Source organism: Bos grunniens, chromosome 19 (assembly GCF_055505025.1).
Source record: "Bos grunniens cultivar Pamir isolate PY7600 chromosome 19, Bosgru_T2T1.0, whole genome shotgun sequence".
In the NCBI taxonomy this organism is placed as follows: domain Eukaryota; kingdom Metazoa; phylum Chordata; class Mammalia; order Artiodactyla; family Bovidae; genus Bos; species Bos grunniens.
Window position 1 is genome coordinate 5,649,955 of NC_141183.1, and position 26,671 is coordinate 5,676,625.

The 26,671-nt window shown below is 54.5% G+C and overlaps 1 protein-coding gene and 1 long non-coding RNA gene across 5 annotated transcripts in view; one reads left to right on the forward strand and one right to left on the reverse strand.

The window, feature by feature from the left end:
• The window catches only part of SDK2 (sidekick cell adhesion molecule 2), a 265,615-nt gene that overhangs the window by 186,613 nt on the left and 52,331 nt on the right, over positions 1-26,671 (reverse strand). The gene's annotated exons all lie outside the window — the stretch shown is intronic.
• Positions 4,878-12,057, forward strand: LOC147350991 (uncharacterized). Its single transcript, XR_015147129.1, has 2 exons — positions 4,878-5,027; positions 11,784-12,057. It is a non-coding gene; the product is annotated as an uncharacterized LOC147350991 (long non-coding RNA).

Here is a 26,671-nt window from a genome sequence, read left to right on the forward strand (position 1 = left end):
TTTTACCTTTTTGCTTGTACTTGACAATTAATTTTTATTAAGTAATTTGATCCTTCAGTCATTTGCCCAGAAACCATTCTCTGAAAACCCGGCAAGTCCGGGGCACTGTCAAGGTTCAACCCCTGCCCTCAGACTGTTTGCAGGCCGAGGGTTCGGATAAGGCACGGTAAAGTGCTGTGGGCGGCGAGAAGTGGGCAATCCAGGCTGGAAGCATCGGGGAAGGCTTCTTGGAGGAGGGGGTGTCTAAGTGAAGACTTGAAGGACAGATGGGAGTCAGCCAACCAGAGGTGGGGGCATGCTCTAGAGGGAGGGGAAACATGTGCAAGACCCAGAGGCAAGATGTAACACGGCAGGTCCCACGTGACTGCATTTGACTGGCTGGCAGTGGCTGAAGGCTTCTGGCACGATGGCTGTTGGTGCCCTGGACTGAGGCCGGGAACCCTGGAAAAAGTGCCGGCTTGAGGCGGGAGATGGCAAGTTCCCGTGGTCTTGGGGGTGTGGGTGCTAGAGTCAGCTTGCGTCGCTTCATGCGAGCACGTGTGCATGTCTCTCCCCAAATCTCTGTTCAGTCATTTCAGGTTCGGTTCACTCGAGTTCAGTCGCTCAGTCGTGTCTGACTCTTTGCGACCCCATGGCCTGCAGCACGCCAGGCCTCCCTGTCCATCACCAACTCCTGGAGTTTACTCAAAATCAGGTCCATTGAGTCGGTGATGCCATCCAACCATCTCATCCTCTGTCGTCCCCTTCTCCTCCCGCCTTCAATCTTTCCCAGTCTTTTCAAATGAGTCAGTGTGGCTTGAAATCAGTCATGGTGGGAGCGCTTACACCATGGAAACTGGCAGCTGCTACAAGCCCAGGGCCGGCTGTCAACGCTCCCCAGCACAGCGCTGCTCCCCTCCACTCTCAGGTACATTCAAGCAGAGGAAGTTATTAGCAGGATGTCAGAAGAGGCTCTGTGCTCAGGAGAGTAACCGGGGGTAGACCTGGGTTTAGAGATGACAGCAAGTGCCGAGCCACCAGGGGCAGGGTGGAGAGCGAAGGGCAGAGCAGAGTCTGACGGTTGAGCTCTGAGGACCCCAGCCTACGCAAGGAGCCAACCAGCAGACTGCTGGAAATGGTCTGCTCTGCGCGTCATTCCTTGTGACACTCACCATGATTTACCATCAATACTTCCTGGGCACCGGTCTTCCTAGAGGGAATTTTCCCTGCTCGACTGTAAGTTCAGTGAGGATTAAAAAAAAAAAAAAAATCTGACTAATTCACAACTCTAGCCCTGGAGCCTGGACAGTGCTGGGCAAAGAGAGGCTATCTGGTGAATGTACGAATGAATGGACTTACGAACGAACGAATGAATGGAGAAATGAATGGCACATCCATGTGTGCACCTGTGCCCCTCTTGGTGGGCTGTCTGTTTTAGATTATACGCTGCCAGCATCCCAGGGTTCAGCTTAGGTACTTAGTAAGTCTTGTAGGAGGTGATAAGGCAGAGAGTTAGCAAAGAGAGGCAGGGCAAGTGTTAGTTGCTCAGTTGTGTCCAACCCTCTGTGATCCCATGGACGGTAGCTGCCAGGTTTCTCTGCCCACAGGATTCTCTGGGCAAGAACACTGGAGTCGGTTGCCATTCCCTCCTCCAGGGGATCTTCCCGACCCAGGGATTGAACCCGGGTTTCTGGTATCGTGGGCAGATTCTTCACCATCTGAGCCACTAGGGAAGGACGGGAGTGGACAGGAAGTGGTCCTGTCTGTGTGACCTTGGACCAGCCACTAAATATCTTTGAACCTCAGATCCCTCTGTCTATAAAATAAGAGCAATGACTCCTACTTCACAGAATAGAGAATTCAATGAGATGAGGAAGCTGATAAAGGTGAGAGTACCTGGTACACAGTAGGTGCCCAACCAACACGCACCTCCTGCCACTCTGCTGCACACTAAGCCCCGTGTTTTCCAGGCTCCAGGTCACCTGGCATTTAGCTGCGTCACCCAGCCTGTCTCCTTGCCTGCTCCCTCCCTCCTTCCATGGCTCTCCCTGTGCTCTTTTCTGATATAGTGCCCTGGTTATTTCTAGATCAAGGTGAACTGGCCCGGTTCAGAAATATGCCTGATGGAGCTCTGACTAAGAGGACTCAAGCTGAACTTGGCGCTGTAGGGGGCAAGGGGAAGAGGCGGGTGGAAGGGGCAGAGAGCATGACTCCCCCTGGCCTCCCAGCCACTCTGCTCCATTAACAGAGGGTTAATGGCTCTGTAATTTATTCTTCAGAATACTACCATCCCAGGAAAGGGCCCTAACCTCCTAACCCTTTGCCCAACTGGGAAAATAGCTCAATTACTGCGAAATGAGACGCCATCCCATGTGAATAGATCAGCATAAAATGATCAGTAGAGAGGGCTGGACAGGAACAGCCACCTGTCTGGACACAGCAGCCTCCCTTGGGCAGGGGGAGGGCTGGGAGGGGCTGCGGGGCCTCTCCCACTCTTACCCCTGCCAGGGCAGCCCCTCTGCCCCCATTTCTCTCCCAGCGATGTTCACAGGGCAGGCTGGAGTCCAACCAGGAAACAGAAATGACTTGATGTATTAACACACAGGAATCCACTATAGGACACTGGTTCCAGGGGAGCTGAGAAGGCAAACGGGGACAGGGAACGACGCAGAGGTTAGCAAGACAGGAATTCCCACCAGCCCTAGGAGGGAAGGGTCCCGGAGGAAGCAGGGTTATTAGAACCTCGGGTGGGCTGCCGGGGACAGCACGGACAGGGCCTCCTGTCTGCCAGGAGCTGGAGTCCCGAACAAAACACAGTGGCTGCAAGGAATGCCAGGGGAGACTCAGAGATGGGGGCACACCCCGGCTTCCCTCTCCTTCCCACTCGCCAGTGCCTCCCATCAGCCACGCTCAACCGGAGTCCAGCTGCCTCGGAGCCTGAGAAACCAGAAGATAGCCACCTGCGATCCAGGACAGAGCAGGGGAAGGCCAAGGAAAGGATCTGACAGGGAACAGCCCAGGAATGGTACAGGGGGTCCTGACGGTAGCCTGAAGCCACAGAGCAGGCGGGTGGGGGGTCCAGAGCCCCTCGCCCGGCCTTGCTTCTGGCCCCGTGCTGAGAGCTCAGCCCACAGGGCTAGAGAGCAGCATTTTGCCCCTACCAGCTCCCTGTGCCTTGCTGATAAATGCCAGGGAGCTCCCACGCCCAGCCTGATCCATCAAGCTCCCAGTGGCAGGTTGCAGGGCCAGAGACCTTGCCCATCAGGAGCTTAATCTCTCAGACAAAGAGCAGAAATGCAGTCCAAGCCATGGAGACATATAACACATCAAGGGCAGTTACCAACTGTCTGAGTCAGAGCCCCGCAGCTCCTGCCAGGAGCGGAGAGGGAGACTGTCTTTGGTCTTCCCTCCTCCGACGTCTCTGGAGGGGATGGAGGGAGGCCTGGAAAGGAACCCAGAGCTTTTTTTCAGGCCTTTCCCCGCTCTCCTGTATTGCTCCTCTCTGCTTAACCTAGCCTGGCCCAAGCCTTCTCTTTCTCCCTCCCGCCCTTCCTTCCTCGACAAGAATCGAAAGCCTCTGAGGCATCACTGGTTCTGGGGGGGAGCCATGAATTCCACAGTGAGCTAGACAGGCAAGGTGGTCCCTGCCCTCACGGTGCTTGCACATAGGGTTTCCAGAACCTTCCTCAACTGCCCCCACAAGGGCAGGAAGAACCTCAGGTCTGCCCCACCCACCCTACCCTGCTGCTTCCAGAGGAGCTGAGACCCAGGCCACCCACAGACCCGGTACAGGCCTTCTTTTCCCCTGAACCCCTCTCCTGGAAGGAGGAGGTCGGAGAAGGGGGTGGGCGGGGAGGCACTGGACCTGAGGGCTGTGATTGGCTGCCACTAGGCTGACAGACAGCGGAAGAGACCAATCCAGATGGGCGGGTGGCCAGAGTGACAGTCAACCCAGCATGGGCGGCGGATGACACGGCGGGGCCCGGCTGCCCGCCCCCTGCCGTCGCCGGCTTCGCCCTCCCGTCTGGATCGCAGCCCTAAATCTCTTTGACATAAAATATTGTCGGAGAGCCGCAGCACGGAGAGATTAAAAAACAATAAAGAGAAAGCGAAACTCTCGACTATAATTACCAGCCTCTAGCCGGCAGCAGCAAAAGACGCACTAAAATTTTAATAGGAACCACTGCATTTAATTTAACGACACATTTTTTCAATTACCAGAATAATTGTTTTATTCATAAAATGAGTTTCAATAAAGAGGGTCATTTTCCTTTGTTTTTATTATTCATTTGTGCAACATATTTGAGATAGGATTCCCTCGTGTGAAGGCAGCTTGGAGGGGACCCGTGACATCTGTGTCATGAGTGAAAGTCGGGGGGGGGCAGGGGGACCCCCCCTCCGAGAGGTGGGCGTCCACACAGTCCAGATGATGGCTGAGTGCGCTCTGCTAGGACACCAACCTCTGCCCCCTGCGCCGCCCACCCCCTACCCCCGGAAAACGTTCCAGAACACAATGAAGTTCATGTCACCAGACCCCTCTGACCTCTCCGGCCACACCCACCACTCGCAATTTACTGAGCTTCCTGTGGCCACTGGGAAGGAGAAACTAGAAATTCAGCTCCTTCCATGCGAGAAGGATCCAAAAAATCACACTGCTAAACTGTGAGACAGCCAGAGCCCAGGGCCACTTGGAGGAGAGGAGGGAAGTGAGCGAAGATAGTAAGTTAAAAAAGACAGCCTGTTGCTGGGAAATTGAGAGCCCCCGAGCCTCTGTTCCTGCCCTCCCAGCATCCGATCAGATGACTGCAATGACCATCACTTACTGGGTGCTGAGCCCATCCTACCCAGATTAACTTCCTAGCAGACAACAAAGCAGGAGCTGTTGTTCCACCCACTTTAGACACGAGAAACCGAGGCTCAAAGAGAGGAAGCCACCTGTCCCAGATCTCCCTGGGAGGATGTGGGGACAGGATCTGAACCTGGCCAGGCTGACCGCAGAGCTTACGGAGGATGCTACGTACGACGGCAGCTGGCCAGCTGGCCTCGAGGTAGGTTGCTTCTCAGAGTGCCCTCTGCGACTTCATCTTTGAATCAACTCGTCTGCACTTCTCTCTCTGGCTTCATTTACACTGCACTCTAAGCTCTCTCCCGGGCAAGCTCTCAGCTCGAGAGCCCTCACCCCGATCCTCTGGCGGGCACTCAGAGATAGCTCCAGCTCCCAGGCCAGGGCAGACGGTCCCAGCCTCACGCTGCTCCCGGGGAGGGAGGGATGGATGCAGGTCAGTGTGGAGGCCACTGTGGGGGCTGGAAGAGAAGGATCGGGGGAGCTCTAGGGTACCCCACTCTGGGCATGGAGGTGATGCTGAGCATGGAAACACGCTTGGTTGTCTGTTCATTCTGAACCCCATCAGAGCCAAGAGTGGGGAGACCGGACACAAGGAACCAGTGGTGGGAACCCTCGGCTGCCTCCATATGGAAATTGACATTGACGAACCAATGTCTGTGTCGAGGCCTTTAAACACGCATTACCTATTAGTCCCCGGGGCTACCTTGGAAACTGGATATTATTATCCCTGAGTTAATGACAGGGAAACTGAGGCCCCAAGAGGTCAAACAAGTTTTGTCCAGGACCATGCCGTTCACAGACTTCCCTGGTGGTCCAGTGGTTGAGAATTTGCCTTTCACTACAGGGGACACAGGTTCGATCACTGTTCGGGGAACTGAGCCCACGTGCTGCAACTAGAGAAGCCAGCAAGGCCCAACTAGAGAGAAGCCCCCACGCACCGCAACCAGAGCACGCCTCGAAGGCTGGGGGGCTTGCAACGGTCGGAGGCAGGGAGAAGCACGTCCCAGGTGGGGACAACAGCTGTTGTGAAGGTGTGGCAGGTGGATGGAGCCCATGGCCTGGTGCGGGTGCGTGTTGGGAGCTCGCCATCAGACCCTGGACTCATGCGGCCTCTCGCCTCCTCTGTCCACTGAGCCAAGGGCAGGAGAGGAGCCCTCCCATGGACGCTTGTCTTGGCCAGGTCCCTGCCCTGGGCCGCGGGGGGAACTCAGAGGGCAAGTCCAAGCCCCACCCCTGCCATTGGGCGAGCACTGGGGCTGGCCTGAATCTCTCATTCTCTCCCTTTGCACCTGAAAGCCTGGAGCTCAGATGGAGTTGGGGGTTGAGCAAGGGCCGAGGTGGGGAGGGGACCAGGAATGGGGCTGCCAGGCACCAAGATCACATAAGCAGCAGATGTCGGCGGATTAGCGGCTCTGCCTCCAAAGCTGCTGGAGCCACTTAATATTCTGCAGACGGATCTCTTCCCTTTCATAAAAAGCAAACATGGAATTGAAATGCCGCAGACTCCAAACACCTGGGGAGGGCTGGAGGCTGGAAGCCGTGAATCTGGGGGAAGGGGTCCGGGGAAGGAGATGCAAGGATGGGAGGGATGGGGCGTGGGCCTCCCTGCTGGCCAAAGAGTGCCAGTCCCCCCTGGAAGGGGAGCTTCGGGGGTGCCTCGGCCCTGGGTTTCTGAGGCTCCCAGGAAATACCCAGGACTTTGGAGGGTGTTGCCTGGGGGGCGGGGGTGGCTCGGGCCAAGGACGGACCATTGGGAAAAGCCATGCCACTTGTTGAAAGTCGCTGTCAGGAAGGGAGACACTCGGGGACCATTCCTCTTCTTTCTCCTGACACCACGGACTGGGGGCGGAGACACAGCCAGGGACGTGGGAAGCAGCAGGTTGGCTCCAAACAAGCAGATCAACAGAGCAAAGCAGCAAACAGCTTTTGTTAAATATGAATAATTCCGAGAGCCCAGTGAGCTTTTATCTTATGAGCTTTTTTCTTTTTTAAATAAAGGAAGATGACTTCCTTACATTAAACGGAGCTCACCATGTCCAACCAGGACAGAGAAGAAGAGCTTTCTCCCTCAGCCTCACGTGAGACCCCGAGTTACTGGGCACAGCCTGTTGTTGTCCAGTCGACCCCATGCACTGCAGCACGCCAGGCTCTTCTGTCCTTCACTGTCTCCTGGATTTTGCTTGAATTCGTGTCTGTTGAGTTGGTGGTGCCATCCAACCGTGTCATCCTCTGCCACCTTCTTCGCCTTTTGCCTTCGATCTTTCCCAGCATCAGGGTCTTTTGGGCACAGCCCGTTATTAACAGGTGGCATTTGCTTGGGTGCTGGCTGGACAGCCGTTTGTGGCTGTTTATAAACCCTGAGTCACCTTCGGTTGGGGCATTCACATTTGACCAACATGGGACTTTTTTTTAGCACACCTTTTGCGAAAACGATTTCTTAATTCTCGTGCAGCTGTTCTCTGGTTATTCCATCTCTGTTCCCTTTGTAAACCTGTTCTGGTTTTAACAGAAATACAGTCAGAGGAATAACCTAGCTTGTCTGAGAAGAAGTACAGCACGGAGACCCGGCCGCCTGGGTTCACATCTGAGCTCTGCCGTCTGCTGCCTTCTGATGAAACAGGGAGGATGCTGGGCAGAGAAAGGAGAGGAAGGCCTCACGTTCTGCCTGTGACCTGGCACAGAACACAGGCTCTCAGCCCACAGGTCCGCCGGGCAGACGTCGGAGGAGCCGGAGAATCCGAGGACGTGCGCCTGTGGTTGGCTCTGTAAATGGTCCCACCGGGTTTCCTCTGCAATCTCCCAGAATTCCTCCGTTAATGACAGTGACCCTACCCAGGCAGCCATGGGTGCTTTGTTCTGAAGCTAACTTCACTTGGAAGAAAGAAAGGGAAGAGGGAAAAGAAAAAAAAAAAGGAAGGAAAGAATGGAACGATAATCAAGCTATGTCTAATATCTGTGTGGCACTTTAAAATTATTTAAAAATTATTTTGGCCACTCCGTGTGGCAAGGAACCCCAACCAGGAACCGAACCAGCGCCCCCTGCAGTGGAAGGAAGCACAGTCTTAACCACTGGACCAGGCACTTTTACACGGACCGCGTCTCCTTTTATCATCCAGCCGGTGACGTCACAGCTCGGGCTTTAGCCCATTAGACAGATGCGGATACTAAGGTCCACAAGGCCTTCCACAGGCATGTGCTGAATCGGGGTCAAGCTAACAGGGCTTCCACCAGGAGCCCCGAGGGAAGGCTGCCGGCTGGGGTCCTGACCCTCCCCCGTGGGGGTTCCCGGCCCTGAATCCTGGGGTTGTGAGTCACCCCACATGGGAGGGATGCCCACCTCCCAGCCCTTGCAGCCCCAGGCCTGCCTGCTTCCAGCTTCTTCCAGCCAGTGGCCTGGATCCCAGGATGGGGTCTCATTTCAAAGGATGAAAAATCAGCCAAGAAACAAGTAAGAGAGGAGAATACACAAGAGAGGGAAAGGGACCGCCTTTTCTAGCAGAAGAAAGAGAAAGCTAAATAGTACTTCTGTTCGCTGCTCAGTTGGAACTGCCCACCTTCACCAGGGCCCCTGTGCACAGGGGCCAGGACCCGAAATTGTGTCTGAGTCCAGCGGGGACTTGGGGGGCACAGCGGCTGAGAGAGGAGGACCTGTCCCACCAGACAGACGCTGGACAGAGGGACCCTGACAGACAGCACGCCACACAGGTTCACATGCTGACAGTGCAACTCGGGGAAAAAGCACTCAACCTCCCTGAGCCTCGGGGCTTCTCACTAGTAACGTAGAGCTGACATGAATACAGATACCGCCGAGTGGGTTATAAAGCCGGTCAAAGAGTTGGCAGGGCGTCTGGCACAGAGCATGGAGTGGATAAATGGAATGCAATAAAGTATAGTAATAATATTATCATATAACATAACAATATACGTTACGTTAGAAAGGGTATTCTTTTTGAGAGTTCTTGAGGTTGAGCACTTTCCTCTGACACAGGAGGAGAAGGGGTTGGGAAGGATACACGGGTGAGGGCACTCAGCTCCCAGCCGGCACTCTGGACCGTGTGGGGGCCGACAGCACCCCTCCCCACCTCCCTCGCCCCCTCCCCTCCCCCTTCCCCTGCTCTAGATAAACTACACCTCAGGGTGTCTGCCCTCCAGCCTGCGGAGGGCCTCCCCACGGCCAGGTGGGTGGACCCAGCAGGATGAGCAGGTAAGGTGAGCCCCTCCCCTGTCTTTCTGTTCACACCTTCCCGTCCTAACAGATGCAGGGCCCTAAATGTCTGCACTCCAGGGTCATGGAACCACAGAGACCTCGTCCAGACAGGACACAAGAGAGGGCGAGACAGCCCAAAGCCTTTAGTCCCCAGAGTGCGGGCATCACTGGTCGCTGTGGCCACTTTAGAGCATCTGGTCTTGACCTTGGGTCAGCACGCAGGGTTGGGGGTCCTCTAAGCTGTCGCGCAGTGGGGAGGTGGGTCTCTGCCCCAAAGTCCGGCCCCAGCCTTGCCCGGAACGAATGCAACCTGGAAAAGAGCGCTCGGGCTCCAGACCCACAGGGAGCCAAGTTCAAACCCAGGCGTGATCGAACGGCTCGGCCCTAAGAGCTTTGGCATCCTAGTCTGTGAGATGCAGGCCCTTCTTGCTGTTGCTGTTTAATCTCTCAGGTGTGTCTGACTCTCTGTGACCCCATGGACTGTGGCCCACCAGGCTCCTCTGTCCACGGGATTCTCCAGGCAACAATACTGAGTGGGTTGCCATTCCCTTCTCCAGGGGATCTTCCTGACCCAGGGATGGAACCCATGTCTCTTGGCGTTGGCAGGTGGATTCTTTACCACTGCGCCACCTGGGAAGCCCGTCCCTTCTAGTACCACTGCCTTAAACCAGGAGAAGAAACTGCAGTCAGGAGTCATTAAAATTTTAATAACCAGGAATACAAGGTTCCGCTTGGCTGGGACGACATCTGGGCTGTGGGGATGAAGCAGGGCTGGGTGTACTGGCCGCTGAGACTGTGCCTGGCGTCCACCTTCCAGCGGCTAGAACACAGAATGTTCCAGAGATGTTGAGCACTATTTCTTCAATATTTAAAATCTCGCACGATGATGGAGGATCTGGGCCCCGCCTACAGGGTGACGGGAAAGCTGGCTGAAATTTCGGATGTTCATACCCTGCCTGGTGCAGATCAGCTGCTCCAGAAATGCCAGCTTCCTGCCCTTCCCTTGGGTCTGACTCAGGAGCATCAGGCTCCCCTCCCAGGAGACGGGCCAGCTCTCTCCTGCCAGCGAGAAAGGAGCTGGGACACCCTTGGGGGTCAGGAAGCAGGGAGCGTGGGATGATGCCAACAGGCCTGGCTGGCGGCCTGCTGGACACCAGGGCCCCCGCTCCCCCGCAGGTACAGGAAGGGGGGAGACACCCCGCCCTGTTCCTACTCACCCTGCCTAGGCTTTGGGGGATCTGGCGAGTGCCCCGCCCCAGACACTCACAACTTGGGCATTTCTAGCTGTGCCAGGGGTGGGGCTGGGGCAGCTATTTTGGGTCTGGAAAGAGAGCTGTGGTGGGCGTGCGAAGAGGCAATGACAGGGTTGGCAGTGCCAGGCCCCCTCCTCTGGCCTCTGTCCACTCACCCCACCCACCCCTGCGTGTAGTCAGCCCATGGGACTGCCTCTCCCAGATCAGGGAGGGGGAGGAGGAAGAGGAGACATCAGCCCAGGGTCTGGGAGGTCCCCAAATGGTGAGGTGGCCGCAGAAAAGCACCCAAGAAGACACGTTTCCTGGGCTGCTTCAGAGCAGAAGCAGCCGGCGTCCTTCTTCAGGTTGCACTGTGTGGTTGTCACCATGGACCCCAGAGGTACATGTTACAGGGCTCATTTGGGGGTGTGCATGATCACTGTGTCAGGGGGACTGTCTTCCTGTATGTGGCTCAGGGGTGGCCCCTGCCCCAGCCTCCAATGGCTAAAAGGCTGGACAAGGAGCAAGTGGCCCCAGAGGGCTCCCTGGGGACTGTTAAGACCCTCCTGCCCCCACCCCCCCCCCCCCAACAGCTGGCTTCCCCTAGAATGAGTCTCTGCTCGCAAGGACTCTGTTTCAGGGCCAGGATCAAGGTGAGAAGAGCGAGGCATTGGGGCAAAATTTAAAGGAAGGGTGGCAAAAATCTGAGTCATCAAAATAAATATTTTAATGTAACGTTTTAAAAAATAAAAATTAATGTAAGACATTCTACGATGAACAAAACAGCAAGATGTTAAATAAAGTCAGGCTCTGACGGCATTGGCGCTGGGGGAGGCGGTGCGGTGAAAGGGCAGGGGCAGATTTGGTCTTCTGGGAACATTCTGATATTTTATTCATCATGTGACTTTCGCATTAATTTGGATTTTTAAAAAATACTGCATTAAAACGTTATTTATCTCGATGACTGAATGTCTTGGGCACCCATTCAATTTTGTACTTGAGGCCAGAGCCTCACTCATTTGATCCTTGTTCCGGTCTTCCTCTGTTCGCTTTTCGTATCCAATTAGCCTGCCTCTTCCCCGCCCCCGCTTCCCCTATAAGAATCAGGGCAGGTGGAAATACGGGAGAATGACAGCCATACGCGTTCTGAATGGAGCATGAGGTCAGACGCTTCTCAAAGGAGAAAGAAGAGCTGGGGGGCGGGGGTGGGAGCCAGGCAGGTGGGAGAGGAGGGGGTGGAGGCTGTTCTGGTGTCTGTCCAGAATGATGCATGAGGGCTGGGGAGACAAGGGGTGAGTCATGGGGTTTGGGGACAGTCAGAAAGAGCAGGGAGAGGGAGACAGAACCTGGGCATGGAGGAGGCGGTAAGGAAGAAAGAGAAATGTCACCAAGACGTACTGAGCATTTTATCACGTGCGAAGGACTGATGTGTCCATGTTCTGTACTCTTTACCACACGCTCATGCCTCCACCCTAAACATCCTGAGGAGGTGGGCTGACTTACTGTCCCCGTTTTACAGATGTGCAAGTTGAGGCACACAGACGCTCTGGAGCCCATAGCACCCCGCTGAAGCTGGAGTACCACCTCAGGCCGTCTAGCTGGAACCTCAGTGCTCTCACTATTTCCCGGGGCGGCGGGTCGACAGCCCCGCCCATGTCCTCAGACCACTGCTGGCAGGGAACCTTGGGCAGGCACCCACCACACCCAGGAGATGCGTGCCTTGTGGGGAAGGCTGGACTGAGACAGAACCAGTGATGGATAACTTCGCTTCAAATCTGAGATGCGCTCTCCCAGAAGTCACAGGCAAATCTAATTTTTATAAATCATGTCCTATCTCGAATACCTTAGGGGAATTCATAACTTTAAAAAACCTGTCTGTGTTCCTTTATAATTGCTGCCTAATAGAACTCTCAGTTTGAAATGCCATGAGCAACTCTGCAGGGCAACAGGACTCCAAAAGGGGCTCTTCAGGTGTACGTACCGTCTTGGGGGGAAGGGAATAAATAAAATCCTACTTTACATGCCCTAGCTGAGTTTATTTCCTTCTGCTTTCTTACAGTAAATCTTTTGGTAACTCTTTTTTACAGCTACCCTGTTTTCTATTTTCCTGTCAATTCCAGACCAATTTCTGGAATTTGCTTAGACTTGCACCAACATAGCAGCCACTAGCCTCCTGAAGCCGTGCAAATTTTAACTTGTCACTGAAATGACATAACATTTTTTAATTGACGTACAGTTGTTTTATAATGTGTTAATTTCTTGTGTACAGCAAAGTGATTCAGTTATACATACAGATGCATTCTTTTTTTTTAAATCTTTTCTGCTGTGGTTTATTATAGAATATACAGTTATTCTGTATATTATATAGTATATATGGGAGAAGGCAATGGCACCCCACTCCAGTACTCTTGCCTGGAAAATCCCATGGACGGAAGAGCCTGGTGGGCTGCACTCCACGGGGTCGATAAGAGTCAGACACGACTAAGCGACTTCACTTTCACTTTTCACTGTCATACATTGGAGGAGGAAATGGCAACCCACTCCAGTGTTCTTACCTGGAGAATCCCAGGGACAGCGGGGCCTGGTGGGCTGCCGTCTATGGGGTCGCACAGAGTCGGACACGACTGAAGTGACTTAGCAGCAGCAGTGACTTAGCAGTAGCAGCGTACAGTATATATATATGTCACATATTTTATATATATACAGTATATATAATGACTGTATATATAGTTATTCTGTGTATTATAGAATATACAGAACATGTATATATTCTATATATAGAATATACAGTTCCCTGTGCTACACAGTAGGAGCAGGTTGTTTATTAAAATGAAATAAAATTTAAAATTTAGTCTCTCAGTCACACTGGCCACATGTGGCTGGCAGCTGCCATGTTGGGCTGTGCAGAATATAGCACATTCCTATCACCCTAGGAAGCTTGACTGGACAGGGCTGGCTTGCAGCACGGAGTCTGTCTTCTCTCCCTCTGTTTCTGGCCACTCCACGCAGCATGTGGGATCCCAGTACCTGGACCAGGGATTGAACCTGTGCCTCCTGCAATGTAACCGGTGGTCCTCCTGCTCCGGACTACCCAGGAAAGTCCAAAGTCCCCCTTCTCTTAAAGCGAGGCTCTTCTGCATCCTGTCCTTGAGCTGAGCCTCTGGGATGTTCAGCTATACGTGATGAACGGCTGGTGTGACTAATGTCGATGGGTGGGTGCAGGCGTGACCAGGATCAACGCCTGCTGCCCTCTCGTGCGGCCTTGTGAGACCAAATGGCTGGCTCTGGGGCTGCTGGTGAAGACGGCAGACCAACCTCCCTCTAGCAGACGACAAGCGTAAACAAGTGTCTGAAGGCCCTGGAGAGCAGCCAAAAGCCGGCGACAAGGAGGGGAGTCAATACTTGGAAGACAGGAGTGGCATTTGAGTGACTTTTCCATGGGGCTCTGTCGACGGTGGACTCCAGCCTCTGCCAAGGGGGACAACGAAAATCCAGATGAAGTGGAAGTGTCAGTTGGTCAGTTGTGTCCGACTCTCTGCGACCCCATGGACTGTAGCCCACCAGGCTCCCCTGTCCATGGGACTCTCCAGGCAAGAATACTGGAGTGGGGAGCCATTCCCTTCTCCAGGAGATCTTCCCAACCCAGGGTCTCCGAACCTGGGTCTCCTGCACTGGCAGGAGGATTCTTTACCGTCAGAGCCACCAGGGAAGCCAGACAGAAAACCTGAAATCTTACTGACTTAAAGAGCCAGAGAACAGAGTTTGGAGGGACTGCGAATAGTTGGAATGTGAGGGTGGGAATCCCAGAAGGGAGAGTCAGTGGAAGCAGACTCAAATCCTGTGTATAAACTCTTCCCAAAGCATTGGCCAACCTGTGAAATATCCAAGCATGGGCCACTCTAAGCAGCTCAACAAAGGTTGCTGCTACTGCTGCTGCTAAGTCGCTTCAGTCGTGTCCGACTCTGTGCGACCCCATAGATGGCAGCCCACCAGGCTCCCCCATCCCTGGGATTCTCCAGGCAAGAACACTGGAGTGGGTTGCCATTTCCTTCTCCAATGCATGAAAGTGAAAAGTGAAAGTGAAGTCACTCAATCGTGTCCTACCCTCAGCGACCCCATGGACTGCAGCCTTCCAGGCTCCTCTGTTCATGGGGTTTTCCAGGCAAGAGTACTGGAGTGGGGTGCCATCGCCTTCTCTGCAACAAAGGTTAGAAGAACTGAAAAGAGATTTCTGCTACTGGCCACCACATGGGAGAAAAAGTTTGGAGTTTGAGTCCAGCCAAATTAGACATTTTCATTTGCTGTTAATCAATGCGCTTGAGGGTAACATAACAAAATCCAAAGTCTTTACAACACGTCATTCACAATGTCCAGGATATGGCCCAAACTTCCAGGCACACACACACACACACAAACCCAGAAAAATGTGATCCTTACATAATAGAAATCAATACAGAGTGTTTTAAAACAGCTATTCTAACTGTCCTTAAGGACATAAAGGAAAATATACCTGTAATGAATGTCCAAATGGGGAATCTCAGTGGAGAAATAAAAACTATTAAAGAGAATCAAATAAAAATTCTTGAATTGAAAAATACAAGATCTGAAATTAAAAGTTGATTGAATAGGCTTAACACTTCATTAACAAGAACAGAAGAAAGAGTCGGTGAATGTGAAGATGGATCAGTAGAAAATATCCAACCTGAAGAACAGACTGAAAAAAAAAACCTAAAACCAAAAGAACAAAACTCCAAACCTAGGGCCTCAGGGACTGTATCTAAGCACCTGACATCTATATAAATGGAGCCCTAGAAAGAGAGGAGAGAAAATACGGGCAGAAAAAGTCTTTGACGAAATAGAGGCGGTGGCTGCTGCTGCTGCTGCTAAGTCGATTCAGTCGTGTCCGACTCTGTGCGACCCCACAGACGGCAGCCCACCAGGCTCCCCCGTCCCTGGGATTGTCCAGGCAAGAACACTGGAGTGGGTTGCCATTTCCTGCTCCAATGCATGAAAGTGAAAAGTGAAAGTGAAGTCACTCAGTCGTGTCTGACTTCTAGCGACCTCATGGAGTACAGCCTACCAGGCTCCTCTGTCCATGGGATTTTCCAGGCAAGAGTACTGGAGTGTGGTGCCATTGCCTTCTCCAAATAGAGGCTGAGTACCTCCCAATTTGGGGAAAGAGAAATTGCAGATTCAAGGCGGTCAATCAAGGAGGACAGATACAAAGGGCAGTAGCCATTAACCCAATGACCCAAAGAAGAAGTGACCATCACCCCTGATTTACCTTAAAACCAATGGGCAGTAGGGTCCGTCTGTCTGCGGGCTTCGTGTACACTGTGATAGACAACATGGTAATATCCTGTCCTCTCTAGACAGCGCAACAAAGGGGCTGAGGCTGCAAAAGCTCCGTGCTTTTGCACACGTTTTCCTAATTGACATTCAACAATTGTCTCCTGAAGAGCCAGGAACTCTCGTCTCCATTTTGATTTTTTTATTCATTAAAAAACTGGAAATTGGCACTAAGGTTCAGAGATGCTGAACGACTCACCTACGATCACACGGTAAGGGGCAGGGCCAGGGCTGGACGCCCAGCTCCAAAGCCCATTTTCTTTCCTCTGTGAAAAGTGAGATGGTGGGATGGCATCATTGACTCACTGGACATGAGTCTGAGCAAACTCCGGGAGCTGGTGAAGGACAGGGAAGCCTGGCGTGCTGCAGTCCATGGGTTGCAAAAAGTCAGACACGTCTGAGCGACGGAACAACATCAATGATGAAAGTGTTAGTTGCTCAGTCGTGTCCGACTCTTTGCAACCCCATGGACTATAGCCCGCCAGGCTCCTCTGTCCATGGGATTTCCCGGGCAAGAATACCGGAGTGGGTAGCTTTATATTCACATGTGTTAACCCTGGCTGCACACTGGATTCTCACATGTAGGGAGCTTTTAGAAACAATCTCCGCAGCAGACGAATCGATCAGAAACAGCAGGCACTGGGTCCAGACGTTGGAAATTTTGAAATCATCCCTCCAGGTGATTTTCAGGTGTGGCCTGGGTTGAGAAACACTGTGGCTGTTTGCTGCAGTCTGGAAAATTCCAGGCAGAGGAAGAGGACTGGGTCAAGCTGGCTCACACAGGCGGGCAGTGAGAACCCTCGTCAAGGCCCTCGGGACAAAGGTCCAAGCCCCAGCACTGTGAGTTTATAACCCTCCACCTCTCATCTTTCTCCTGGACTTCTAGGAAGTGCAGAGCTGTCCCCCGCTCTCGGATCCACAAGATACGGGGGTGATAAAACTGTCGGAGGAGCTTCTCCGCAGCAGGGCTTGAGTTACCGGAGGCTGCAGCAACGGACGCAGGACACTTACTCTGGGTGAGGAACGAGCAGTGAGACCTCAGAGCCCTAACTCTCCCAGGCTCTGCCGGGGGAAGGCAGAGAGTCGGACAGCCCGCATTACTCTCCCGGAGCCCTGGGAGCTGCCTGGTGGTCCTGGGGAGACAGCGAGCCTGCGCTGAGCAAGGCGGACGCAGGACAAACGCCCCCAGGTTTGCTCTGCCACGTCCCCTTCCGGTCCCTGTGGCCTCTCACGCCGCTGCCTCCTAAACCCAGCCCGGCCTCAGGACCCTGCTCGAACCCACTCCGCACTCAGCCCAGCGTCCACGGGACCCATCACTGGCTGTTTCCCCAAAGCCCAGCACAGAGCAGAGGCCCCACAGATCGTTTCTGAGAGCTTGTGAGGGCGAGTGAGGCTGGCCCCCCGCTGCCGACTGGCTCGGTCTGCCACCTGACACGAGGTTAGCCAAAACAGGCCAACCGCCACCACCAAAGCAAAATGGAAACAAGACCGGAAGACGCCCTGAGCATCCGTTTTATAATGGTGGTGATGCTGATGAGATGCTGATGCTGGTGGCGACGCTGGTGGCGATGCAGGCGCCGCGCTCCACTGACTGCCAGCTCCACCCACCACTGCCCCACTGCTTCCTCGAGCCACCCTGCCAAGGGGGCTGCTTTAACCCCACCTTACAGACGGGAAGACTGAGGCTCAGAGACTGAACACCGCTTGCTGTGGCACAACTGAGACCAGAGCCAGGCCCGTCTCTGATGCGGGAGCCCTGAGGGGCGGCCCTGCTCTCCCACTCCCGTGTCCCCTCAACCCTCGATGAACGGAATCAAGTTGAGTCCCCAAAGGCCCCCCTGACCAGGTCTAGGCCTCCAACAGTGTAGCCAACCGCAATGCCCTGTGTCTACTTCGGGGTTCCCACTCTGGGGAGCTCGCTGCTCCGAGCTAGCTCACAGCCTGGGGTCAAGGTGGCTACTGTGGTCCCCAGGGGCCGTCCATACTCAGGCAGCTGGCGGCCCACCCAGGTCCGCTCCTGGCTTATTGATCTGGGCCTGAGGGGGAGCAGGCAGGAGCCCAGCCCTGCGGCCTGACGGGCACTCCCAATGGCCTGTGTCTAATGACCGCAGAAAGCCATTACAGCCCACTTAGCTGTAAACAGCTCTCCACGGCACTCATTAGGGCCACTGAGATGCAGCGAGAGCCCTCCCCCTGCAGCATGAGGGGGTGTGTGCCAAGCTAGCAGGGGCTGAGCCTCCTTCTTACTGGAAACGCTGCTTCCCGCCCAGCCCGGCTTCCAGGAAAGGTGAACCCAGCTGGGTCCTGGCCAGCGGCCCTGCCCTCTGCGACCAGGGTCCCCCACGTCAGTGGCCCTGTCATCCCCGGCGCAGCAGGAATCAGGCTTTCCATGCCCCGGGGCTGGCCTGACATTCAACCTGAAGGCCAGCCAGCCTGCCAGATCCCCCGGGATCTGCCTGGTGCCCTGGCAGTGCTGACTGGGGCGGTCCCCACACACATGCCCTCCTGTCTATGGTGGGGACATCCCACCTGTCATTAGAAAGGATGGGCACTTCTGGGACCTAAACTTCAGGCAAGTGAGACCCCAGGTGCTTGGACCAGATACCCTCAAATCAGAGCTTTCAAACCATCTCAGCCTCGATCCTAATAAAATCACGTAAGGGTCCCAACAGATAGAGCAATGCGCAGATGCCCTCATGCAAACAGGGGTGAGGGTGGGGGTCCAAGCCTGTCTGTGTTGCTCTCCCCCCACTCCCCACCCTGATCTATCTGCCGCTTGCCACGATGGCTGAAGCACCTCTGAATTCTGGGGTCCTCGGGACACGATTTAATAACCTTTGACCCAGCCTGGGGGCTTCTCTGGTGGCTCAGAGGTAAAGAGCACCCCTGCAGGAGACTCGGGTTTGATCCCTGAGTCGCGAAGATCTCCTGGAGTAGGAAATGGCAACCCACTCCAGTATTTCTTGCCTGGGAAATCCCATGGACAGAGGAGCCTGGCGGACTGCAGTCCATGGAGTCACAAAGAGTCGGACACGACTGAGCACGCACGCGTGCACGCTTACAGAGGTAATGAAGGCAAAATGAAATCATATGGGTGGGCTCTAGTCCAGTACGACTGGTGCCTTACAAGAAGAGAAGGTTAGGCCACAGACCCGCACAGAGGGAAGACCACGTGAAGACTTGGGGAGAAGACGGTGGACTGCAAACCTTGGACAAAGGCCTTGGAAGAAATCAGCCCTGCCGACACCTTGATCTTGGACATCCAGCCTCCAGAGCCCGAGACAGTAACTGTCTGTTGTTAAGCTGCCCAGTGGATGGCTCTTTGTTACTGCTGCCCGAGCAGCCATCCCTGACCGTCAGGGTGGGTCCTCCTTTCTCTAACCCTCCATCTCATCCCATGCTTCTCCTTCTTGGCGCACACAGACTTACCACCATCAGACATTCCTCTCCGCTGGACCACAGAGTCCGTTTCTCCCATCGCTCAGCCTAGGACACGGTCTGCCCTCTGTGCTGAAATCTGTGGCACCCACTCCCGGGTGCCAGCGCCCTTTTTGGGTGTGGCCCAGCACCCTGTCCCGTACCCGGAGCAGGGAACCATGTGCTGTCCCCTCCCCGGCGGGGTCAGTCTTCCTGCCCCCAACTGCACCTGCTTCTCTGTGACACAGCGGGTCGCACCAAACCAGGGCCAGCTTTGCACGCGTGAGGCCCAGGCGGCCTTTGAGTCCTGTGCTCCGAAGAGGCCATGCCGGGATTCATGCTCTGTGGTCGTCGTCTTAAAATTCTCAATAATTGTGTCTTTGAACTTGTGTTTTGCAAGTATGGATCGTTCTTGATTTACATTGGAGGTCACCATGAGTTGAAAATGCATTTACGACACCTAATGAACATCACAGCTGAGCCTCACCAACCTTGACTGTGCTCTGAACACTTAACATTAGCCTACAGTTGCACAAGATCACTTAACTCAAGCCTGTTTTATAATAATGTGTCGAATATCTCAGGTCATCGACTGACTGTTGAAACTGAGGCACAGAACAGTGAAGCTATCTGGGTACAGAATGGTTGTACGTGTATTCATTTTTGACTCGCGTGATAGCGGGGCTGCCTGGGAGCTGTGATCACGGCCGCTGCCCAACATCACGAGAGAGGATGGGACCATATAGCGCCAGCTGGGGAAAGATCAACGTTCAAACCCTGCCGTACAGGTTCTGATGACTGTGTATCATTTTCGTGCCATCAACCAAAGTCGAAACGCTAAGCTGAGCCATCATAAGTCCGAGACCCTCTGCGTTGGAAAAATAGCCTGCACAGGTGAGCACAAGAGAGACATGCAGAAGACAGGAAAGAGTTGGAGCTTCAGTAGCTATATCAGCACTTTTTAACCTAGTTTTGAAACAAGGGCCACTTTTTCATTCTGGCCAGCGTCTTGCAAACTATACAGCTAGTCCTACCGCAGATTTAGGAAAAACTCCTCAGCCCCCAGGGCATCTCCCTTGAAGTGCTAGTCAGGGGAGACTGTGCTCTTAAGGATTTCTCGCCTCCCCGAGGGGACCTGCATGCATTCCTACACCTGCGACCACCTGAGCTGATCCTTGAAGTGCTAGTAAGGGGAGAATGTGCTCTTAAGGATTTCTCGCCTCCCCGAGGAGACCTGCATGCATTCCTATACCTGCGACCACCTGAGCTGATCCTGGTCTGTGATTCAAACGCCGCCTGCCAAGCTCAGTTCTGAGAGTCTGCTTTCCTGTGCTGTCCAGCAGGTCCTTGTCGGTTCTCCATTTTAAACATAGCCGTGTGCACACGTCCATGCCAAACTCCCTAACTCTCCCTTCCTCCCATCCTTCCCCTTGGCCGCCGTAAGTCCATTTTCTTAGTCTGTGAGTCTGTTTTGGCCACCTGCCCTCCTGAAGAGGGGCACCCCCAGAGTGCTGGCCTGGTCAGATGCCCCTCCTCGTCTCTCACAGGAAAACCGCCTTCCCAGCCTGTCTCCAGCCTGACTCAGGACCTCTGGGACTGGGCTGAGGCTGGAAGCTGGGGTGAGAGGGTTGTGTTATTGGGGATATTTTGGGGATTGCACGGCTCACACTCTGAACCCTGACCCGGGGCTCCAATGGGTAGGGTGGGGACAGCCCCTCCTCTATACAACCCAGCATCTCACTTCCAGCTGATCGCTTGGGAGAGGGGAGAAACAAAGCAGAAAGTGGGGCTCAAGGCACGAGTGTTTGGGGGTGTGCGCTGGGCTGGCAGGAGCGTGTTGCCTTCTTTTTTCACGCTGGCAACAGCTGGCGCTGCCTCTCAGAGCCTCTGGCTGTGACAATTACCAAAATGTTTACTATGTGTCACTATTAATAATGCAGAAGCTCCGCCAGCCTCCCTTTCAGAGAAAGAGAGCGATGCGAGAGTGGGGCCAGGCTCCTGGCAAGAGTCCCGCTGCCCTGCCCGCTCACCCCTGACCCTGCCTGGGCACCCCCCACTTCTCCTGCTCAGCCGGCCTCTCCCAACCAGAACAGGGCTCTCTCCCCACCTGGGTATCCCCCTGGCCCTTTGGATGCAGGCTTTAGAGCTACTCACCCAGGAAGTCTTCCAGAAGATTCCACCCCCCACCCTCCACAGCATTGCACTCTCGCCTCTGTGTATAGAAGTGAGTGTGAGGGAGGCTCGTGTCTCACCATCCTGCCCCCTTCCCCACCAGCTCTGTGAGCACCTTAAGGCTGAGACCTTCTCTTCCGCCGGTCCCTCAGGCATGGCAAGCTCCTGCCCATTTGCCCCAGGAGCTCTACCCAGGCCACCTCCTCCCCCAGCAAATCCATCCCTCACCTCTTTGCCTAGTAACTCCTACACATCTTTTGGGGATCAGCTTAAATGTCCCCTCCTCCAGGAAGCCCTCCTGGACACCCAGATCACAGATCCCCCCTTTGAGTATTTTTTACAGATTCTTGTAACTTGATCAATCACTATGAAACTAAATAATTTCATCTAACATTGTCTTATCCTCTAGACTGTATGCTCCCTGAGAGCAAACTGGTTTTTGCCCCTGGCTGTGTTCTCAGCATACAGTAGTCACTTAATGAAAGAATGATCGCCCAAGGACCAGCCCTGATTCTTGCAGCCTTTGTAACAGGCAGAATCACTGGTGCTGCAGGCTTCCCTCCAGCTCGAGGGAACACTTTGGGCTGCCAGTGAGTGCTGGGGGTCTGACATGGGGGTTAGGTACCCCTTCTTTTGGAACGTACCTGCACCTCTGTGAGGCACCCCATCCCCATCATAAGACACAGCTCCCCGAAGCTGAGCAGGGAGGGCTCTGGATAATAGACACCCTCCCCCATCCCAGCAAGTCATTGTTCCCTGGACCTCAAAGGCCTGGGGGAAAGTCAGAAGCGACCCCCTGGGCGGGATGTCCTGGTTGTGCTAACAGTCCCCAGCCCTCACACCTGCCCACAAACGAGTTCCTGGGGGTAGAGGGTGAGAGCGTCCCTGCCCATCCACAGCTCCATCCAGGACTCTGCCCTCAGCTCGGAGTCTGGGAGGATGAATAGGCATGCGGGGGCAGAGCAGTGGGGGAGGGTGAGTGCCAGGCTCCCCCACAGCCACTGTGCCAGCCTGCCAGCCACCGGGGGCCTGTCTCCTAAACGCAGATTCTGACTTCGAACAACAAGATGCCGGGGATACAGTCTCCCTGGACGGCCGGATGGGCAGAGGCGGCTTGAGCTGGAGGGAAGCCCAGTGGCTCCCCAAGGACACCAACCCCTACTGCCTATGTCCTGCACACCGGGCAGCCTGCAGAGCTGGGCACCGGGACGCAGCCTCACCCAGGTTCTCCCAGCTCCAGGACAGGGGAAGGGGTAGCCGGGGGCCCTGGTGAGGGTGTGGATGGCGGCAGGGGGCGGCAGGGCGTGACCAGTAGCTTTATTCAGTATCATCTTTTCCAAAGAGTCCTGTGTTCTCAGGAGAAAAGGGAAGACCTCTGCAGAACTGAATGTCCAGCTGTGGACCTGCCCACCTTCCCCCCAAAAAAAGGATGATGGCCGATGTCCAGGAGGCACCACGCCACCTGTCCTGCCCTGCCTCCCTCCTCCTGCCGCTGACCTGCAGAGCGAGCTGGGGCACAACATGAGTCCTTCTGAGCCTTGAGCTCCTCCGTCTAAAATAAGAGGGGCGCTGGACCTAGAGACTGTCACACTGAGTGCCGTCAAAGAAGGAGAAATGTCACACGACATCCTTATATGCGGAACCTGAAACGAAACGGTACAAGTGAACTCGCAAAACGGAGGCTCACGGACTTCACGAAAGACTTACGGCTGCCTGGACGCACTGCTATATTTAAAATGGATAACGAACACGGAACTACCGCACAGCTCTGGGAACTCTGCTCAGTGTTCTGTGACAGTCTGGATGGCAGGGGAGTCTGGGGGAGAATGGAGACGCGTATATATACAGCTGAGTCCCTTTGCTGTCCACCTGAAACCGTCACAACATGGTAAGTCAGCTCTGCCCGCGTGCTGGCTAAGTCTCTTCAGTCGTGTCTGACTCTTTGTGACCCCATGGACTATAGGCCACCAGGCTCCTCTGTCCATGAGATTCTCCAGGCAAGAATACTACAGTGGGTAGCCATTCCCTTCTCCAGGGAATCTTTCCATCTCAGGGATTGAACCCAGGTCCCCTGCATTGAAGGCAGAGTCTTTACCATCTGAGCCAGCAGGGAAGCCCTAATCAGCTATAACCCAATACAAAATAAAAAGTTAAAAAATATATATATTTTGTATTAACATGCTCCTCTGGAGGGGCATACTCCTCTACCAACGGGGTCTCCCAGCTCTGACTTTTCAGGCGTCCTTCGTCCCCTCTGACTCCCTCCATCCGAGGGGCTTCCCTGGCCCTCCTGCCATCCCAGCTCAGCCCAGCGGTCTCCAGCACAGAAGAGGAGAAGGTGATTTATAAGAGAAGGGCCAAAGGTCTCAGAGCCTGTTGATCTGTTACAGGTGACGGATGCTGGCTGCTGCTCCTCTGTCCTTGTGGCTGATTAGAAAGCGTCTCTGGTGGAGGATTAAAGGGGGGCAGGATCGAAGGGAGCAGAGGAGGATCCGGCACAGCCAGAGAGCTCGCCGCACGGCCAGGAAGTCCACCCTCCGCTCAGGTGGTCCTGCTCTCCATCATGGGGGAGGCAGGGAGCTGTGACCCAACGCTGGCTTCTCCCCATCACACTGCCTGGCACCAGTCCACCGAGTCTGCAAAGCCACCGGGCAAGGAGGGTGGTGCTGTTCCTGTCGGAGACGTGAAGAATGGGAAGCTCAGAGAGGTCATGTAACTTGCCCAAGGCCACACAGCTATAGACAGAGCCAGGACTGGGATGTAGATTTAGAATGAATCTGTCTCCCAGGCGGTGCACTTCCTGCCGTGGTTTCCAGGGTCCAGGGCGATTCCGTGTAAAGGGCACAGGAATCAGGAGCTCGTTCAAGCCAGCCTTCCACCCCAACAACCGCCATCAATAAGCTGTGTGACCTTGGAGAACTTGCGGTCTCTTCTGGGGCCTCAGTTTTACTCTCTGTAAAGTGGATGATACAGAGCTTCTCAACAAACGTGACTAGGGATCACTGGTGGGTAGGGGGGGTGGTGATTAAAATACAGATTCCTGGCTGCACCTCCAAATATTCTGATTCTTGGTCAGGACTGGATGCTGCTGATGCTGGTGGTCTGTGGACCATGCTCGGAGCAGGTATTTGCTCGTGGGTTCCTTTCAGATCTCAAAATGCATGACTGTTAGAAGCCTGGGGATGAGCAGAGGGCAAAGCGGAATCCCAGTGATCAGGGCTTGTGTGGACTGGACTGTGGACTGTTACTCGCTCAGTCGTGTCCGACTCTTTGCGACCCCACGGACTGTAGCCCGCCTGGCTTCTCTGTCCATGGAACTCTCCAGGCAAGAATACTGGAGTGGGTTGCCTTTCCCTTCTCCAGAGGAACTTCCCAACCCAGGGATCGGACCCTGGTCTCCTGCCTCGCAGGCAGATTCTTTACCGTTTGAGCCACAGGGAAGTCGTGATCAGGGCTTGCTCCGGACCACACCTCCTAATTGCCACCAACCCTGCAGAGAGTGTGTTGGCTACATCCTGTGGAGTTCTTCTCCTAACAGCTCCCACCCTCCACCAGGCCTGGCCTCTCGCTCTACTCAGAACCCACCCACCTCCTGTCCATGGGGAGCGCCCCCACCCCACGGGGAGCCCCCCCACTCCATCTGCTACACCCTGAACACAGGGCTCAGTGCCGGCCGACAGCGGGCAGCAGCGATGAGAAGGGGCTCCAGAGCCATCTGTGCACTGGAGTCTGGAAACGTGGCTCCAACCCTTGGGAGCTGTGTGGTCCTGGGAAAGTTACTAGACCTCTCCAGTCCCAGTTTCCCTGTCTCTAAAACAAGAATAAGCCTGGAACAACGTATAGGATAACACCGTCCACAGTCAAGGCTCACACGCACGTTGGACCCACACAGCCTCACAGGTGTAGATGTATGTATACCGCATACTCCTGGAAAGGTACAAGAAACGGGCAGCTGGATCTTTAGCAGGAAGTTAGGTCAACGGCAGAGAGAGAAGACAATGGTCCCCAAACACCTTTTTGGAGTGTTTGCGTTTCTTCCTGCACGCTCGTAATATTCTTCCGAAAACGACCGGGCTGCGGTTCGGTGATCACAGGCGGGCTTGAGCGTGACGCCCGCTATATGCTGAGTGCTCGGCTTGCTGCCAGCGCGTCCTCCAGGCCCTTCCTCCGCCTTCTCCCTTTCCGGCCGCCTGGCTCTCCCGGGGCCCCCCTGCTGGTCTCCTGAACCAGAGTGCTTCTCTTCCTCCTGCTGCCCCTTTTATATATTTATATTCCCTTCAAAAGGCAGGCGGGCGTGTTTGGACCAATCCATCCACATCACTCACTCTGCTCCGTTGGCCCCCTCTGTCCACCCTTCTCCCCCTCGCTGAGACCAGCAGTGTAAATTCCTTCTGGCTATTAATTAAAAGCAGCGTCTTCCTTGGAGTGAGTGTACTTGCCATAAATTAATAGCGGCCTTCTTAATCAAATCTTATCTCCTCCTCTAGCCATAAACACACGGAGCTAGAGTTGGTATCTCTGGGCACCCAGCTGTGAAATTTAATTTCTGATGCTTCAGTAGACGTCGTGGGGTGGGTGGGTACCTATCTGGGGTGGGGGGGGGCAGCCCCACCTTGAGTCCTGGCAGCAGGCCCCAGGCCAACCAACTGGGTATACTGAACCACCTCCACGGATGTTCAGAGGCGGAGCGCGCCTGCTTCTTAAAACCTGATGGTGCAGAAGTTTAATCGTCGTGATTATAATCCCTGGCATTCATATAGCTTATATTTTCATACATTTTCATCCCATCTGATTCCCATGACAGCTCTAGGAGGGAATGGGCTGGGAGTGTGAACCTCATTTCAGAGACAAAAAATGAAGTCGAACACGTTTTTCAGAGTCGGATCTGGATGGAACATTTGCTCTGCCGCGGTTTGGCTGCCACTCTGACCCTCCGGCTCTTCATCGCTTCAGGGGGATCTGTCCCGTGGCTTTAATGTGAAAATGGGATAAGATGTCACATTAAATAGTCTGGTACAGCTCCTGGTAGGGGCCACACAGGGCAAAGATCTCCTTTTTTGGGGGGCGGGGCGGCACTGCACAGAATACAGGATCCCTGACCAGGGATCAAACCCCCATTTCCTGCAGCGGAAGCGTGGAGTCTCGACCACTGGGCCACCAGGGAAGTCCCAGAAGCATCTTCTACTAACTGACCCCTCCCAAGATCAAACATCCAGCCACAAACGAAAGCGCAGACCCTGACTCGAATTCTACACCCTTGGAATCCCATCTTGCAACTCTGGAGTCCGGGGTCACCGGCCTGGGTCCCTGAGCAAATTCCACTCAGCCCGCTTCCTCCTCCCGGCCGGCCGGATGCTCCCCCCACACCATGTGAGTCCAGCAGCCACAGGCCAGAGACAGAGTCAGGAGCTGCCCGGACGTGACCATGGACGGGCCAAGACAGAGCCTGGACGGAAGACGCCCCTGCCA